Source organism: Patella vulgata, chromosome 6 (genome assembly GCF_932274485.2).
Source record: "Patella vulgata chromosome 6, xgPatVulg1.2, whole genome shotgun sequence".
NCBI classification, from domain to species: Eukaryota; Metazoa; Mollusca; class Gastropoda; family Patellidae; genus Patella; species Patella vulgata.
In genome coordinates, this window is record NC_065884.2 from 65,710,349 (window position 1) to 65,728,511 (window position 18,163).

The window sequence follows — 18,163 nt, forward strand, 5'->3', positions numbered from 1 at the left end:
GGTGGCACCATCAGTGATATAATCAACCTGGCACCAGCGTTATCTCTGATTATTCGTTGACATGATCTATAGTACATAACCTTTGATGACACACTGGACTTATCTTGGACGGGCACCTGCCTAGTTCTACGTGACGTAACTCAGGCCAGATCTATAAGATACGTAAGAAGATTACATTTTGTCAGACGTCTGGAGTAAGGCAACAGGACAGGCAAGTAATTATATATTGTTTTAGTTAAATGAAATGAAATGGGTGTATGGTCTTACTTTTGTGCACCAATGGGCCTCCAGCTAAAGATTCATACACGCAAGCAAATTATTGAAATAAAATTGAACCATATGTTAGGCCCTCGGTTTCCTCCTCATCAGAGAGAGAGAGAGAGAGAGAGAGAGAGGGGGGGGGGTTTAACGTCCATTCGACACAAACTAGGTCATTCCGGGACTAACATATGGTTCAATTTTATTTTAATATTTCGCTTGCGGGTAGGGGTCTTTAGCAGTGGGAGGAAACCGGAGGACCCGGAGAAAACCAACGAGGTTGGACAGGCGACCATACTCCTTGTGACTAACAATCGGGAGAATCGAAACCACGCTAGTTGACTCAATGACAGACCTTTTGATTCAATGCGCACGAGCTAACCTTTCGGCCATAGCACGCAAAGAGGGTAGGTTTTGGCACATTTGACCAATTTCACCAAATTGGGCCCGGCACTAGAAATCGGCCCGCAGCTCACCAACTTTTAAATTTTCCACGCAATGTCGCAGGTGTGGCTATCTTCGGGTACTAATCAATTACTATTGTAAAGTAAAGCATAGTTGGCCTTAAATATGAACGAATATAGGCCCAGTTAAAGTTATTCATATCCTGCAATGTATTCATATCCTGTTAGTTCGGGCTTTCCATATTGGGCGCCGCATTTTCTACAACACATGACAGAGTTGGTACTGTGATGATTGTTATGAAGACAAGCAGACGTTTAGTGGTGCCTGGGCAAACTCTTTGGCCGTATGTCCACCAAAACTATGGTATAGGGAGAGAGAGAGAGAAATGGGGTTTAACGTCCATTCAACACAAACTAGGTCATTTCGGGACCAACACATGGTTCAACTTTATTTCAATAATTCGCTTGCGCGTAGGGGTCTTTAGCAGTGGGAAGAAACCGAAGGACCCGGAGAAAACCCACGAGGTTGGTCAGGCGACCCTATTCCTTGTCACGTACAACCGGGGATTCGAAACCACGCCAGTTGACTCAATGACAGGCCTTATGATACAGGACATTGAACTGAGAAATGATGTGACACAGGTTTTTTTAGATATGTCAATACGTATCAAATAAACTTTTTATTCAAATTAATTAGGGCAGTTGGTACACCAAAAGTAACAGCGATAGTATCAAATTAAAAAAAAAATGTTGATTGGAATCACGGAGAGCCACGGTGGTCCAGTGAGTAGGACGTTGACACGCTAACCTGGAAGTCCCGTGTTCGATCCCTGCGTTGGGCGGGAAACAGTTTATTAGTATTTTCGGACGTGGTTCCTCCTTGTCAGTGGTGCAGAAGAGAGGGACAGGCAATGGACAGCGTATAGTCGTTCTGATGGGGCGAAAACCCGAAATCCCGTGTACACATTAGCGTGTACCTAAAAGATCCCGTGTACACATTAGCATGCATGTAAAATATCCCTTGGCAGTTGAAATTCGATATAAAAGTACGCCGTAGCGCACCTGTCCGGACAAAATTTCCTTTATAGCACAAGTTATACATATGCACGACTTATTAATCCAGTCCGAGCAGAATAGTTGGGAATACAATTTAGAATTCACTCTCAGGAAGGAATATTTTGGTATTTATTATTACCCGCCCTGAGATGTGGCTAAACATTATATTTTTCAGATTCCACCATAATAATAATGACTACTTTGATTGTATTTGTCGCCATTTTGGCTTGGTATGTTGTTCAATTTTACTTAAATTAATTACGAACAAAAATCATAATAGCCTTATCAACGATAGGTGATTTCACATCATTATCAATGATAGGTGATCTCAAATATATTATCAACGATAGATGATCTCATGGCTTGGATTTAAAAGAGGTCCGCCGAAAGACTTTAACGAAATTTAAAGATGGCACCGGCTTGTTTATAATAAGGTTTATGAACAAAACTATTTGGCCAAAACGGACATAACTGTTCGTCAAAACGACCATAGATTGGTCAAGGCAGCAGTTTGTTTATAATGGTTATGTAATAAATGTAATAAACTTACGCTGTCTGTTTTTTAAAAAAAGACACTAAGCTAGTTAACAGACATTTTAAGTCCTAAATCGACGATGTAAGTCGAAAACACTAAGTATTATTTTCGAGAATTTTACGAAGTATATATTCTGTTTTCATTTGGGGGGTTGGATCATACGGTCTGTCATTGAGTCAACTTGCGGGGTTTCGATTCCCCGGTTGTACGTGGCAAGGAGTAGGGTCGCCTGTCCAACCTCGTGGGTTTTCTCCGGGTCATCCGATTTCCCCCTAATGCTAAAGACCCCTACGCGTAAACGAATTATTGAAATAAAATTGAACCATGTGTTAGTCCCGAAATTACCTAGTTTGTGTCGAGTGGACGTTAAACCCCATTTCTCTCTCTCTCTCTGTTTTCATTTAACAGATGTGAACCTGAGTAGGACCACATGACAGTGTACTAATTGTTGGATATGGCGGCCATTTAGGGCAGAGATCTGTTCTCGAAGTAGATGGATCTCTGTGTGCCGAATGGGTTATGTACGAAACGGCATTAAAACAAACGGTCCAACTATTTAGTTAAAGGAGCTAAATCACTAATATTTGGGACCTAGAAATTGACACAAATGGGTCGCAACGGATATAATAATGTAATATGAATGTATATAAACTGAATTACATTCAATCTTTTCTGTTTTTACTGTAATTTCTACTCAGTTATGTTCAGCGAAATAAGCCAGAAGTCTCAATTGAATGTCAATCTGTAGCGTCTGGTTATTCCAGTCTCTCAAGATAAGGATATGGCGTCACCGTTTGACATCACTTGTGGAATACGTCTAGTCTCGTTCTTCAAGCCCCTTGTTACACATGGCACTGAAACGCATTATGGTACACGATTCGTGTACCAATGGTAAAATGTTTAATTTGTCTTCAATATTGGATATCAGAATCCCATCTTTTCCCGGTAAGATCACAACATCAATGTTGATTTAATTTGACAAAAAATTCGTGTTTTCAATGTCGAAGACTTTGGATGATATTGAGTTAGAGAATTGGGTACTTTAAAGTTATAATTTCATATTTTCTAAGAAAGTCAAAACATAATTATTTCTATGTCTTTTGCTCAATAGGTTGTCAACACACTATTATACGATCATAGGTTATCTTTCTCACACTTAAAAATCTTCAGGCCGCAAATAATAACACAATTACCTCCCAATTAACTCCCTTGTTTTCCTATCCTCCACCATGGAATAGCTATCTTCAAACGTTGGAATTTGAAGTTGAAAATGATATTTTTGCCAATTCCTCAACTGGCAATAGTGAATTATAGGATAAATAGGATTATTCTTTAACAAGGTAGGACTGTTTATAGATACCATCTATTTTAATACATTTTAAAAATATAACTTAAAAATATGAAATTGTAACTTTAAAGCATGGACCTTATAATATGTATTATAAGGTCCGTGGTCAAAACGACCGATAAAACAGGTGTTATTTAATAAGAATCCAATGAGGTATAGTTTGACCGTCTTTGACCACACTTGTTGTCGTTTTGACTAAATTTTGTCCGTTTTTGTTTGTCCGTTTTGACCATATCCAGTTTTATAAACTTGACCTTTGACATTGTGACGTCAAAACAAAGTTGACGTAAACATGCAATAAGTCTATTTTTAAGAATATAAATCCGGGAATTTACATCACGATTTATATATTTTTTTTGTTTTTTGCTTCAACAGTGCCTGGTCAGCACCATGTGTGCATAATAACAATGCTGATTTAACAGAAGAACATGTTATTAACATGGTTCTTGAAGCTGCTGACTATAATGATGATGGTATTCTCAGTGAAATTGACCTTGCTCAGTTCCTTATTCGTTACGATGCTAACAGTAAGTTTTCACAGATAGACAGAGTTTTAACAGTTCTTTTTCTTTCCTCGATACATCTAGTCATCGTAGCACCCCAAGACTAAAACGGGCACAACGCTTTCGTTTGGACTGTACGCCATGGTCTTTTAATATGGCATCTTATAATTGAAGGTTGCATATTGATTTGTTTGGTTCCGTCCATTCCGCATATAAAGCCATTGTTGAGTTTCGTCCATTATTGTTGAGAAATAACCGATGTAAAACAACCAATACTTTACTTCACTTTCCCCATCACCAATTCCGGTGAATAATAGGCTCACGACAGTCATTATTTCCCCCCTGGACGATCTAACAACGACTATCCATTGTCGTCTTGTCATTTCAGCGAATGGCCAAGTCGAAAAAGTGGAATTTGCCAATGGATGGGTTGCAAATTACCATGACGAGAGAGCTTTTGCAGAACACGTGTTTGATTTTCTGAATACTGATGCCGATGGTGTGTTGGAGTATGATGACGTTCCTGCTCTTGAGGCGAGAGTAGATACATCAGGTACGTTTTCATTTCAGAAACAAGAAACACCCCATCTTTCACAGATTTTCTTATATTTTCATCTTTTACAAGAACATATGCCGTCCGGTCTGTTGACACAAAGAGCCGCGGGGGCTCAGTGTGAAAGGTGCTGGCTTGCTAAGCAGAATGACACGGGTCGAACCAATACCAGTGTTGGCTGAGAAAGCCCCCCCCCCCCTCTTATCAGTAGTGCGGGCGGAGGGAATAACAAGGAGTAGCTATCTAGTCGTTTGCATGGGATGAAAAATTACCTTAGACGGCTGGAATTTGATGAAAGAGTGGGTCGTAGGTTCTTAACGTAGCAATCCGACCAAAATGTCCACCATAGCGGCATAGCACAATGCATGGCGTATTCTCGTCTTCATTAGCCCAGCGAGCGCAGAAAAGTAGACACTTCGACACACCCCCCCCCCGAAAAAAAACCCAACACAGCCCACTCCAACATGCTAACAAAACCTTAGCCCAGCGAGCGCAGAAAAGTAGGACGTTAAACCCTATTTCATTTCAGCTCTGAAGACACTTCAACAGCCCCCCCACCCCCCCACCGAAAAAACCCCCAACACAGCCCACTCCAACATGCTAACAAAACCTTAGCCCAGCGAGCGCAGAAAAGTAGGACGTTAAACCTTATTTCATTTCAGCTCTGAAGACACTTCAACACCCTCAACCCCCCCCCCCACCTAAAAAAACCCAACACAGCCCACTCCAACATGCTAACAAAACCTTAGCCCAGCGAGCGCAGAAAAGTAGGACGTTAAACCCTATTTCATTTCAGCTCTGAAGACACTTCCCCCCCCCCCCAACACCCCCCCCCCCCGAAAAAAAACCCCAACCCAATCCACTCCAACATGCTACCAAAACCGTCAATAATTCATTGATGTCCAACTAATTGTGGGTTTTTTTTCAAAATAATATTTAACAGGCGATGGTGTTGTTCAAAAGGCAGAAATGAACTCGTTTTTAGAAGCTGTAAGTATTGATTTATAATGGTGACCAGGGGTGGATCAAGGGGTGTGTGGGGAGGGGCCAGGATAATGAGACAATTACCTTTTGTGGATGTCCGAGTGGGTTTTCTCCCCCCGGCCTTGAAAATTCTTAAGAAATATCGTCAATTTGGCGTATATCTGGGGTAACCACACGTCACTTTGACAAAACGCTGGTACTCCCAAACCCCTCTAGATCCGCCCCTGGTGCCACGATACGTTATTTTAGGCTAGTGACGAACTATTATTAAATTTTCCTTTTTCACTGAGTAAACGGAAGTCGGTTATTTTTAGTGATTTGGTTTTCAGTTGTATAGAACTATAGAACTATACAGATCTGGGTTCTGCTCCTCGATTTAAATGATCGACGACCGATATGATAATTGAGATATATTGCTTCCCTATTTAAAGGAGCTAAATCGCTAACATCTGGGCCCTTATTCACGAAAACTTAAACTAAGATAAAATCGAAATTTTAAGAAATACTGCAATTCGATTGGCTGACCAGTAAAATCAATTTGCATATATCCAATGAAGTTGCAGTATTTCTTAAAACTTCGATTTTATATTAGTTTAAGTTTTCGCGAATAAGGGCCTTGGGACCTAGAAATTGACAAAAGTGGGTCGCAACGCATATAATACTGTAATATGAATGTATATAAACTGATTTACATTCAATGGTTTCCGTTTTTACTCCAATTTCAAATCAGATATGTTCGGCGAAATAAGCCAGCAGTCTCAAGCGAGTGCAAATTTCGAGCGTCTGGTTATTCCAGTCTACATACGCCGTTTGATTTGGTGCAATGTGTCTAGCCTCGTCCCTCGAGTCTCTTGATACAACTGGGGCTGAAGCGCATTATGGTACACTATTCGTGCACCAATGGTAAAATGTTTATTTTGTCTTAAATATTGGATATCAAAAGCCCATCTTTTTCCGGTAAGATCACAACATGAATGTTGATTTAATTTGACAAATAAATCGTGTTTTCAATGTTGAAGATTTTGAATGATATTGAGTTGGAGACTTAGCTACTTTAAGTGATTGAATATCAAAGTCTATTCAAATGATTGGAGATCGATCTTATATAATTGAAATATATTATTGATCCTCTATTTAAATTAACGAAAATCGATCATAATCGAGATATATTGCTTCTCTATTTAAAAGATCGAATACCGGTCCTCTATTAATGATTTGGGGATCACGTGGCTAAGTGGGTAAGTCGCTGGATCGCTAGCCTGGAGGTCGGGTGTTCGATCCTGCATTGGCCGAGAAAGTTCATCCAGATTTTCTGACGTGGTTTCTCCTTGTCAGTGATGCAGGACGGAGGGCCTGACAAGGACAGCTGTCTAGTCGTTCGGGTGGGACGAAAAACCGAGGTCCCGTGTACACATTGGCATGCACGTAAAAGATCCCTTGGCAGTTGGAATTCGATATAAGAGTAGGCTGTAGTGCCGCTCTCCGGGCAAAATTTCCCTCATAGCACACTGTATGGCGTATGCCCTTCTTCATTAGCCCAGTTCGGAGCAGAACAGTAGGACGTTAAACCCCATTCCATTTAATTTCATTTCTATTAATGATTGATATATTGATAGAAGATCGATACTATGAGATATATTGATTTTTATTTCAGATTTACAACGCTTGTTAAGAGATTACACGAAACAGTCAATATACCACATATAAACAGAATACAAGAAGATATTTTTGTTTTTTAGATTTCCATAAAGTCGTTTTCTCGTGATATTGTTCTGAGCCCTGTTTCTCGAAATCTTAACTAAAGATGAAATCCAAATTTTAGTAGATACTTCAATTTTGATTAGCTAAGCACTAAAATCAATCTAATATTATCCAATCAAATTACTAAAATTTGTATATTATATTAGTTAAAATTTCGTGAAACAGGCCCCTGTATAGTTCTGAATTGTATTTATTGCTTGTCTATAAATAAAGTGTCCTACACATTTGTTACTCTAATATCAACTAATACAATCTGATTAAAACACAGATCCTATTTCGTTTCGTTTTTTATAGTTCAAAATTTCGTTTTACTTGTCTTTACTACACTAGGATCTGGAGGAGTTGTTATATAACCCGCCTTCTGGATGATGTGAGGGATTAGCCAATGAAACGGTCTGTTACGGCGAGATTTTATCGTGAGGTACAGGGAAATGTGGATAATCCACTAGAAACATCAACGCTGATTAGTTAATCAAATGTTTGACGTCATAGGGCCAAAAATTGCTCGTATGACCTCCGACGCGACCTTCCACTACAACCGATTAGATCTTCATGTAGCAGAGGCCATCAAAAGTATAATAAAAAAACGAAACGAAATATAGATCTGTATTTTAATCAGACTGGTATTAATAAAAGATTGACAGAATACTCTTCGTCAAAATGAATAAGAAGTTGTTCTTCCATAAATTTGTGTCATATTTATTTTGGTGCCGTTGAGTGGCCGAATGGTTTAACGCGTGCACGTTAGAACATAAGGTCAGTCATGACAAGAAGTAAGGTCGCCTGTCCAACCTGTTGGGTTTTTGTGCCCGGTCAGCGGCGCTACGGCCTACTCTTATTTCGAATTTCAACTGTCCTACGTGAACGCCTAAGTGTACAATTTAAAGCGATAATTTCATATTTTTAAGTTATATTTTTAAAATGTATTAAAATAAAGCCTTAAAATAGATGGTATCTATAAACAGTCCTACCTTGTTAAAGAATAATCCTATTAATCATAGAATTCACTATTGCCAGTTGAGAAATTGGCAAAAATATCATTTTCAACTTCAAATTCAAACGTTTGAAGATAGCTATTCCATGGGGTGGAATAGCAAAACAAGGCAGGTAATTGTGTTATTATTTCCAGGGTGAATGATTTTTAAGTGTGAGAATGATACCTATGATCGTATAATAGTGAGTTGACAACCTATGATCGTATAATAGTGAGTTGACAACCTATTAAGCAAAAGACATAGAACTAATTATGTTTTGACTTTCTTAGAAAATATGAAATTCTTCTCGCTTTAAGCGATGTGGCCTAAAGACCTGGAAATTTAAAATATATATTATGTATCTGATACAGAAAAAAAACGGGTATTCGAATTTCTTATCATAGAGGATCATGGACGTCTATATATAGCTGACATGTGTGGCAAGTAAAAGGGTTTGTTCTGGTGGCCAGGATATGTTTGATTTCTACTCAACACAAACTTGGTCATTTTAGGACCGACAAAAGGCATAACCTTATTTCAATAATTTGCTAGCGCGCCAGGTCTTTCACTGAATGCGAAACCGGGCCCAAAGTACCTGGAAAAATTCTATGAGGCTAGGCAAGCAAGTATACATGTTGTCAAGTACAAGTTTGGAATCGAAGCATCGACACTCGACTCTAGTTTTTAGTTGAATGAGGAAACCCATACTCCTCGCAGTGTTTCGTTTGATTAGAGCTAATCCCACTACTCACTGCTGTAAACAAAGCAAATTCTTGTTCTAAATTATGACTGGTCAATAGTCCGATTAACAACCAATAGCTTACTGCGTAACAATACCAAACAGAGCTCCAAATTGGACCAAATATGTTTACATAACGTTACGTCATGACTCACGATTTTATTATGCCCAATTAACCAGTGCATAGCAGAATATTGCAGAAAAACTAATTGTGTGACAAACAAGGCTATCAACTGCCAACACGATTTTTACTCTGTGGATATTATGTAGACAATATTGTTTTGAGACGAACAACACTTTCACCGTTTTAGGGAAGACCCCTGATTAAGCGACGGGCTGTCATGTTGCTGTGTTTTTGGATAGATTTGATTGAACGGAAAGAATAGACACACTCCCTCAAAAGCGAAAGTATTAGAAGCTAATCCAGCAATGGCCAGAGAGGAATTTCTCGGGCCATTGCTTCGGGAATATGGAGGAAACAGGGTCTTTTAGACTCGGAGTACCCAAAGGGAGTCCATGAGGTTAGACAGACAACCTTACTCCTTGTCGCGTTCAAGCTTGGAATCAAAGCAACGACACTCGACTCTAGTCTTTAGTTGCAGGAGGAAACCGGGCCCTTTAAATTCGGAGTACACAGAGGGAGTCCATGAGGTTAGACAACCATACCCCTTGTCGCGTTCAAGCTTGGAATCGAACCCACGAAACTCGATTAAATGATATATCCTATGTTCAGAATACCCTGTCCCGTGGACTACTTCAAGTAATATCAGTCGCGTGTGGCACCAGAATTTATAAATATTGTTCTCCGGTAGAACCCCTGCACCTGCCTAGTTCCGTGTGACGTAATACCTGTCCAATCTATAAAACACATATAAAGATTACTTTAGTCATACACCTGAAGAAAGACAACAGGTAAGAATTCTTATATTAGTAAAATGAAATGAAAGAGAGTTTAAAATCTTACTTTTGTGCACCAAGCGAGGATGGGGGGGGGGGGTAACTTCATCTCGACACAAACTAGGTAATTTCGGAATGGTTCAATTTTATTTCAATAATTCACAGGTGCGCAGCGTCTTTAGTTGTGTATTACACTTTTGGGTCTTTATGATGTCAACATTGGTTTAACTTCATATGATACTTTTATTACTCTTCAAACATATCATGTACAAAACTTCTTATAGTTAAAGACTCTGTAATTAGCTTGTGTTAAGGGAGCCGTGGTCCTAGGGTGCCAACTCCTAACTAACTTACATGGCCGTTCTGCGGTCTATCAATTAGATCTCTACTTATAGTTGCTTCAAGTGAACCGAGGCCCAACACCTAAAATTACTATTTCAAAACATACTGTGGCCGGATGTTGCAGCTGGTTATTCCATAATACCAGATTAAGCTTTCAGTACAGAAAAAGGACATTACGTAACCGGGCCAGCTGTAATAACTAATGACTTGCATTGGTTGTACCAAGGCGTACCAGTGTCGATCCCCTGGTGTCATTATATGTTAAGGGGGTGTTGGGGAATTTTTGACTGTGGCGGTATAAAAACCCTGGATCGATGGTTCGATAACTTTATTTTGAAGGACTGTAACTACATATTGATAATCGAGACTATCCCGGTAAAAATATATAAACCAAAACTAAACTTTAACCGTAAAAGAAAATGATAAGGGAAGTAATTCGTAGTCTCTGATATCAGGCCTCACAAACTAGTAAATGTCCGTCAGGGGTATTAATCAAGTTCATGTGCCAAGGGTGTTAATGGCCATTTTCTTAAATAATCTCCAATTGTGTAACATGTGGGAGGAAACCGGGGGACCCAGAGAAAACCCATGAGGTTGGACAGGCGACCCTACTCCTTGTCACGTACAAGTGGGCAACCGAAACCAGACCCATTGTCTCAATTACAGACCTTAGGATCTAACGCTCTTGCGTTAAACCATGTAACAGGGTTTAATTTCGTCTGTACAATACTCCAATTTTTGTGAGACTATGATGAATTACTTCAATTGAACACAATTTTTATGCCAAACAATCACTAGTTGTATTCTAAAAGCACGACGTTTCGATAAGTAGCCCCTGATCATTATTAAGCACAATAACAAATTTTATTAAACTTGAGTTGAATATATAAGAATTGCATGATGAAGCCATTTACAGAGATTAAATAATGCCACTTAGAGATATTAGTTCAGTGGGTTACGCGCGCAGTGCTATTAAGTCTGTTTAAAACACAGATCCTATTTCGTTTCGTTTTTTATAGTTCAAAATTTCGTTTTACTTGTCATTACTACACTAGGATTGGAGGGCCTGACAAGGACAGCTGTCTAGTTATTCGGATGAGACGAAAAACCGAGGTCCCGTGTACACATTGGCGTGCACGTAAAAGATCCCTTGACAGTTGGAATTCGATGTAAGAGTAGGCCGCAGTGCCGCTGTCCGGGCAAAATTTCCCTCATAGCACACTGCTTGGCGAATGCCCGTCTTCATTAGCCCAGTTCGGAGCAAAACAGTAGGACGTTAAACCCCATTTCATTTCATTTCATTTATAAAAACCGCATTGAGATACATATATGTTCAAACATTTTTTTTCCAGATTCCACCATAGTAATGACTACTTTGATTGTATTTGTCGCCATCTTGGCTTGGTATGTTTAGCTGTTTTATATTTTAACTAGAGTCATCTAGAAATATTTAGATCACTTAAAGATACATTGTGGGAGATTAAATAAAGAGATGACAGTTCTCACTATAATAGTTAAAAACAAGATATTGTAAAGGGAATTTGCTGAAAATTTCAGTTAAATTCATTCACTCTGAACCGAAAATTTAGCGATTGATTTTTGTGCCTAGCCTAGATCATCATTACTAAAGTTGGTACGATAAAATACATAGTCCCGTTTATCCATTTCTTGATTTAATCATGAATGAGCGTAGAGCAGCAGATCGGATCCTTATCCAGTAACTATCGCAGGCTAGCGATGACATCGAGACTTGATTAAGGTCTGGATAAGTTAATTAACGTAAAATTAATAATTTAGGTAACATTTCAGGCCTAAAGAAAGACCTGCAATAGGCAGATTTAGCTCTTGCATAATGTATGTTTAAAGGGGAAGACCAGCGATCTTCAACAAGGTTTCCATAAATCTCAAATATATATTGATAAATACACCCTCCACCCCACCCCAACCCCGTCTGTAACACAAGCAAAAAAGGTTTTTTAAGCGAGATTTTTTTTTTAAAAATGTGGAAGTGGTGTAGTTGGTTGAACATGCTCACTGGTCTCGTTAGTAAGCATACAGATTTGGCATAAGTTTGCTGCTGTATTTTGTTCACGTGCCGCCGTTTGGATGAGAATGTTTAATTATTTCTCCTCGGTGATTGATATATAAAAAAAATCGATACTCTATTTTTCAAATTTGAGATGTCCAAATAAGATTGTATGCAACATGGATGGACCGAGAAGGAACCTGAGAGTATTGTAGGCTTATGTTCTCACGTAGTTTACGGTCCTTTTCTTTGATTGGGGTCCCTTTTCTTTAGTTTGAGGTCCCTTTTCTTTAGTTTCGGGGCCCTTTTCTTTAGTTTGGGGACCCTAGTCTTTTGCTGGGGTCTCTATTCTTCAGATTGGTGTCTCTTCTCTTTAATTTAGTGGCCCTTTTCCTTTGTTGGGGGGGGGGGGTAGTCTTGAATTTGCGTCATTTTTTATAAATTGATAAGATCGTCACGCGCTAAATTGGTGAATATACGCTCGCAACATTATGATATACTCAAGAAAGAAACATTTACACACAGTTAGATTTCCAATTCAGTGTTAGTGTCTTAAATTCCCCATTAGAGCACCTACAAATAAAATGCGGCAACCTTTGTCGACTGCACGGACGACGTAGTTGTTGTAACGATGTTTTTGTAAAATAGAGTAAATCCCTTCAACTGTATGGTTATTCTGGGTAATGTAAAATACCTGTATAGACTGATGATGTATGGTTGTTGCATGATATTTCTTATTTCAACAGTGCATGGTCAGCACCATGTGTACACAATAACCACGCCGATTTAACAGAAGAACATGTTATTAATATGGTTCTAACGATTGCTGATGGGAATAGTGATGGTGTTCTCAGTGGATTAGATCTGGCTAAATTCTTTTATGACTATGATACTAACGGTAAGTTTTAACATTCCTTGTGCGATAACAATATTTAAAGCGAAAACACAATTGTTACACAAAACATCTGTGGGCGCGGAAGTTAAAAACCAACTAGCAATGCAGGGTGCTGTTATGTCAATCTTTGACCAGGAAGCGGTTGGCGGTAACGTCCCATCGACAATAACCAGCTCATTTCGAATCCCGCGATCGAATGCGTAGCTTGCACAGATAACCTACTTTATAGATTGTATGGTGTGTTATATAATATGCACTACGGCGAAAACACCTCTTATCTTTCCTCCTGAACAAACTAACAACGTCTAAAATCCATTTTAGGGAATAATAAAGTAGAAAAGGCGGAATTTGGAAATGGATGGGTTTCAACTTTCCACGATGAGAGAGCGTTTGCAGAACACGTGTTTGATTTTCTGGATACAGACGACGATGATGCACTAGATGCCAATGACGTTACTGCTCTGATTGAAAGAGTAGACACATCAGGTAAAGTAACATTGCACACTGAAAAATCTCGAGAACCTTTCTTTGCTATCAGGAACTTATGGCTAGTGATCCAGTGCCTTACTCTCTGGACCTCTGAAGTAAACAGAGCTTACACTCAGTTTGCATACAGAGAGGCCCCTATTTCACATTGACACCATTGCTGTTTGATACCATGAACCTTAATAGCACTTACTGAATCCCAGGCCCATAAATCCAGTTACTCAAGATCTTAGGGGCCACCGGCCAAGGTGTATAATATTTTTGGCACTACCCTAAACCTTGCTTACACGCACTGTAGTCTTAAACATCCTCGACCAGGGACCAGTTGCTCAAAACTAAGTTATTTTAACGATCTGTTAAACTCTAACGAATCATAAGTTTGCTAATGTGTCGTTTGATAACGGTCCGTTAAATGTCTGTTGCTAGAAAGTCAGTTTCATTATTCGTTAGCTTACGGACTGATTAAAGTTAATCCAAAAATAAACTGTTAGGTCAATGGCTCAATTTTACATTTTTAAATTCAATGTACATGTATACCAACTTCATAGAAGATAGTATTAACAAGAAACTTAAGACAGTGGGACAACTGTGCAGACTGTTCACAAAACTTGATTAAAGACAAAAACATAACTCTAGAATTTACTACAGAAAACACTTTAAAAAAAACTATAGAATACTTTAATGTTTCCTTTAGTAATTTTAGCATAAATCTGTAGGAAGAATTATGGGATTTGCACTACAGACACTGTAGATTATTTGGGCCCATTATTTCCTAAAGGCCACCAAACTTCTGTAGAATTCTATAGAATTTTGTCAAATAAAAATTAGAATAGCCCCCCCCCCCCCCAATATAGCCCAACCCTCTAGAATGTTGTATAGAAAATTACATTGGTAATCTATGCCTTTGACTGGCAGCCCAGTAATGCCATCGTTAAACCGATAACGGAGTCCAACACCTCCGTTAAATATAACGATCCGTGAACTCCATGTTAACGAGTCGTTAAAAGTTAACTGAGCTTTGAGCGCCGGCCCCTGGTGTTTAATTAATATACACTTTAATCTTCTTCTAAGGTGGGAGGTTGGGACGCGTCTCATAAGTGTAAAATACCAGGGACTCTCTAATTCTGGCACTGATTGGGCCACTCTCTTTACTGAACCGTAACTAATGTTTTTTATAATTTATAATGTATAAACAGGCGATGGGTTGATTCAAGTATCAGAAATGAAAACATTTTTAGAAGCTGTAAGTATTGATTCGTCTCTTGTGTATAATATTGGTTAGTGACGATACAGTCTCCATTATGTGTATTATATTGGTTAGTGACGTGACAGACTCCATCTTGTGTATTATATTGGTTAGTGACGTGACAAGCTCCATCTTTTATGTATTATAATGGCAACGCCATCTTGTGTGGTGTGTTATAATGGTTAGTGACGAGGCAACATCATCTTGTGTATTATAATGATTAGCGACGAGGCAACGCCATCTTGTGTATTATAATGGTTAGTGACGAGACAGACCCCATCTTGTGTATTATAATGGTTATCGACGAGGCAACGGCATCTTGTGTATTATAATGGTTAACGACGAGGCAACGCCATCTTGTGTGGTGTGTTATAATGGTTAGCGACGAGGCAACGCCATCTTGTGTGGTGTGTTATAATGGTTAGCGACGAGGCAACACCATCTTGTGTGTTATATTGATTTGTGTCTTTTCTGTTAGTGGTGAGACAAGTTGCATCTTGTGTGGTTTGTAACGCATCTTCAATAGAAGGCTTGATCTCGCTTTAACTACGTACATCTTATCAAGGCCTTCACGTAATACCCTGCATATTTCGGCACTAATTTCGATTCGGTACAAGCCCAGCTTGTGAGTCAATCAGATTCCTCGATCGTCGCGAATACCAAGTCCCGGGCTTTCAAGCTAAAATGTCTACCTGTGATAATCGAGTTGCAAAGTTAAAGGTTCATTCAATGTCAAGATTTCCGTGGAGGTCGCGATGTCACAATCTCTGATTGGACGCTTCTTCTTACGTGTCTGTAGATAACATAGCTATAAGTTCGGGAATTGTGAAGTAAACAAGCAACGGCCAGATGTTGTAAAACTCGCAGTCGTTGCTTCAGAAACATGTTGTAACGAGGCAGGCTCTATCGTATGTGGTATGTCCGCTAACTGATGCTTAACGTACTGGATAAACTCAAATTCTCGGCCAAAATCTGGTTCTTAGCGAACTCCTCACGTTTAAGACGAATGCCAGCGGATTGGGAGCGAATGTTGGGCGTATAAATATCGTCGATATGGCAGTGCCTGTGTAGCGTGCTTCCGACGAATGCTGCGTGTACACAACGATTGTTATTGTCCTAATATTGAAAGCAAATTAACTGCGTTTTACTTTTAGATGAACACATAACGACGTTATTATTCACACAGAACATAAATCCCCTATGGTGTATTATTACATTATTTATCAGACAAGCTCCATCTTGTGTGGTATATTCATATTAGTTGCCTACTATAATATTGATCAGTGATGAATGATAAGGTCAGCTCAATTTTTTGTAATAGATCAGGAGATTGAAACAAGACTAGCGCTAATCCCAACCCTAACCCTTACCCTGGACCTAGCCCCAATGCTTACCCTAAACCTAACTTACAACCTTACCAACAATCACGTACCCTAATCCCAACCCTAACCCTAATTATGAACCCTGGACCTAGCCCCAATGCTTACCTTAGCCCTAACCTACAATCTCGACAACAATCGCGTGCAATAACCTTATTTACATCTCAGCTACCTTGACAAAAATTGAGCTGACCTTTACGCATAGATTTAGTTCTACTGTAATATTGATCGGTGATGAAACAAGCGCCGTCTGCTGTTTTTATTTTGGTTTTATTAGTGACGCTTCAAGTTCCGAGATTACATTTGATAAAGGCGCGGTTTCTGCTCCTCCATTGAAAAGATCGAATATCGATCTTGTATAAATGATATTGATTTCAATTTCAGATTTTCAATGCTTGTTAATAAGATTACAGGAAACAGCCAATAAACCACAAATAAACAGAAAAATCAACAAACCCGAAGAAATAAACATATTTGGGTTTTCATAAAGCTGTTTTGTCATGAATAAAAGAAAATACGAAAATACGTATGAATTGGTCCACCATTAGGACACTCGCGTTTGAGCAGACGATAGGTTGTAGAATGTTGTTGAATCCAAAAATTTTAGTTGAAAATAGAGTTGGGTTGTGTCAGGTTTGGTGGTGGGTAAACAAAGAAGAATTACAGCGTAAAGAAGAAGGCGAGAACTCCAAAATAGCCCTAGAACAGAGTTTGGGATAGAGTTTCATATTTCAGTTTAATGAGGATGGACAGTAAAGTCGGAGGATTGTGTCCGTCTAGAGATCGTTCTGTAGAACTTGATCTTATATCCTTCACCATCTTCAATAGGAGGCTTGATCTCGCTTTAACTTCGCACATCTTATCAAGCCCTTCACGCAATTCCCTGAACATTTCGTCAATAATTTCGATTGGCTACTGGCCCAGCCGAGGGCTTCTAAGATTCCTCGATAGAAAATGCAATCGCCAATACAACGTATCGCGGTTTCCAGCTAAAATGTCTACCTGTGATAATCGAGTTGCAAAGTTCAAGGCTCGTTCTATGTCAAGGCATCCGTGGAGGTAGCCATGTTTGATTTGAGTGCGTTGTGTCACGACCTATTGTTAGGGTGACCCACCATAAATAAATATCTCCATATATCTCGAGAATTACGCCACAATATTTATATATATGCCAAGCCTCAAATCAGTTTCACACAATTATAGTCACTAAATAAACGATCATGTTGTACTTAATAAGCTATGACCATTAATCATGTATAAATAATAGACTGAAAACTGGTTCCAAGAGTCGTCCATAACATCCAGACACTTTTGAGTAAAAGATAGGTTACGTGCCCTTGTTTTGAAATTAGTCTCGCTTAACCAGTCTATCGACCATTCTACGTCTGATTGACAGGTCGGGATAATCAAGACTACTTTTTTACGAAACATAACAGAAAGCTAGAACAAGAAATTGAATTTAGAAATAAGCACGTTAGGTAGCTCAACAATCGTTTTAAGAAGCTTGTAAAAGTAAAATAAAACTACTGCTAGTATCATGTTCCTGCCTAACCCGAGTGATTCAGAGATACAATTTGTACTAAACCAAAAGATGCCGCTCTTAACGGTACAGTTAATGATAAAGCGATTTAAAAAATGAAACGAACGTAATTTCTAAATCTGCTGTAATAACCAAGAAGCTTAATTTTACTGCTATTCAAAATCGTCAACAATAATTTTTTTTACGGCTGTAATAGTTGATAGATTTGTAGAGAATTGCACGTGCCATGGCTATTTA

General features: G+C 39.0%; 1 long non-coding RNA gene across 1 annotated transcript; it reads left to right on the forward strand.

Annotated features, from left to right (window-relative positions):
* The first annotated feature begins 9,350 nt into the window (after positions 1 to 9,350).
* LOC130013251 (uncharacterized) lies at positions 9,351 to 16,828 on the forward strand. Its single transcript, XR_008788631.1, has 6 exons — positions 9,351 to 9,370; positions 11,707 to 11,758; positions 13,127 to 13,278; positions 13,597 to 13,761; positions 14,958 to 15,004; positions 16,771 to 16,828. It is a non-coding gene; the product is annotated as an uncharacterized LOC130013251 (long non-coding RNA).
* The last annotated feature ends 1,335 nt before the right edge of the window (positions 16,829 to 18,163 follow it).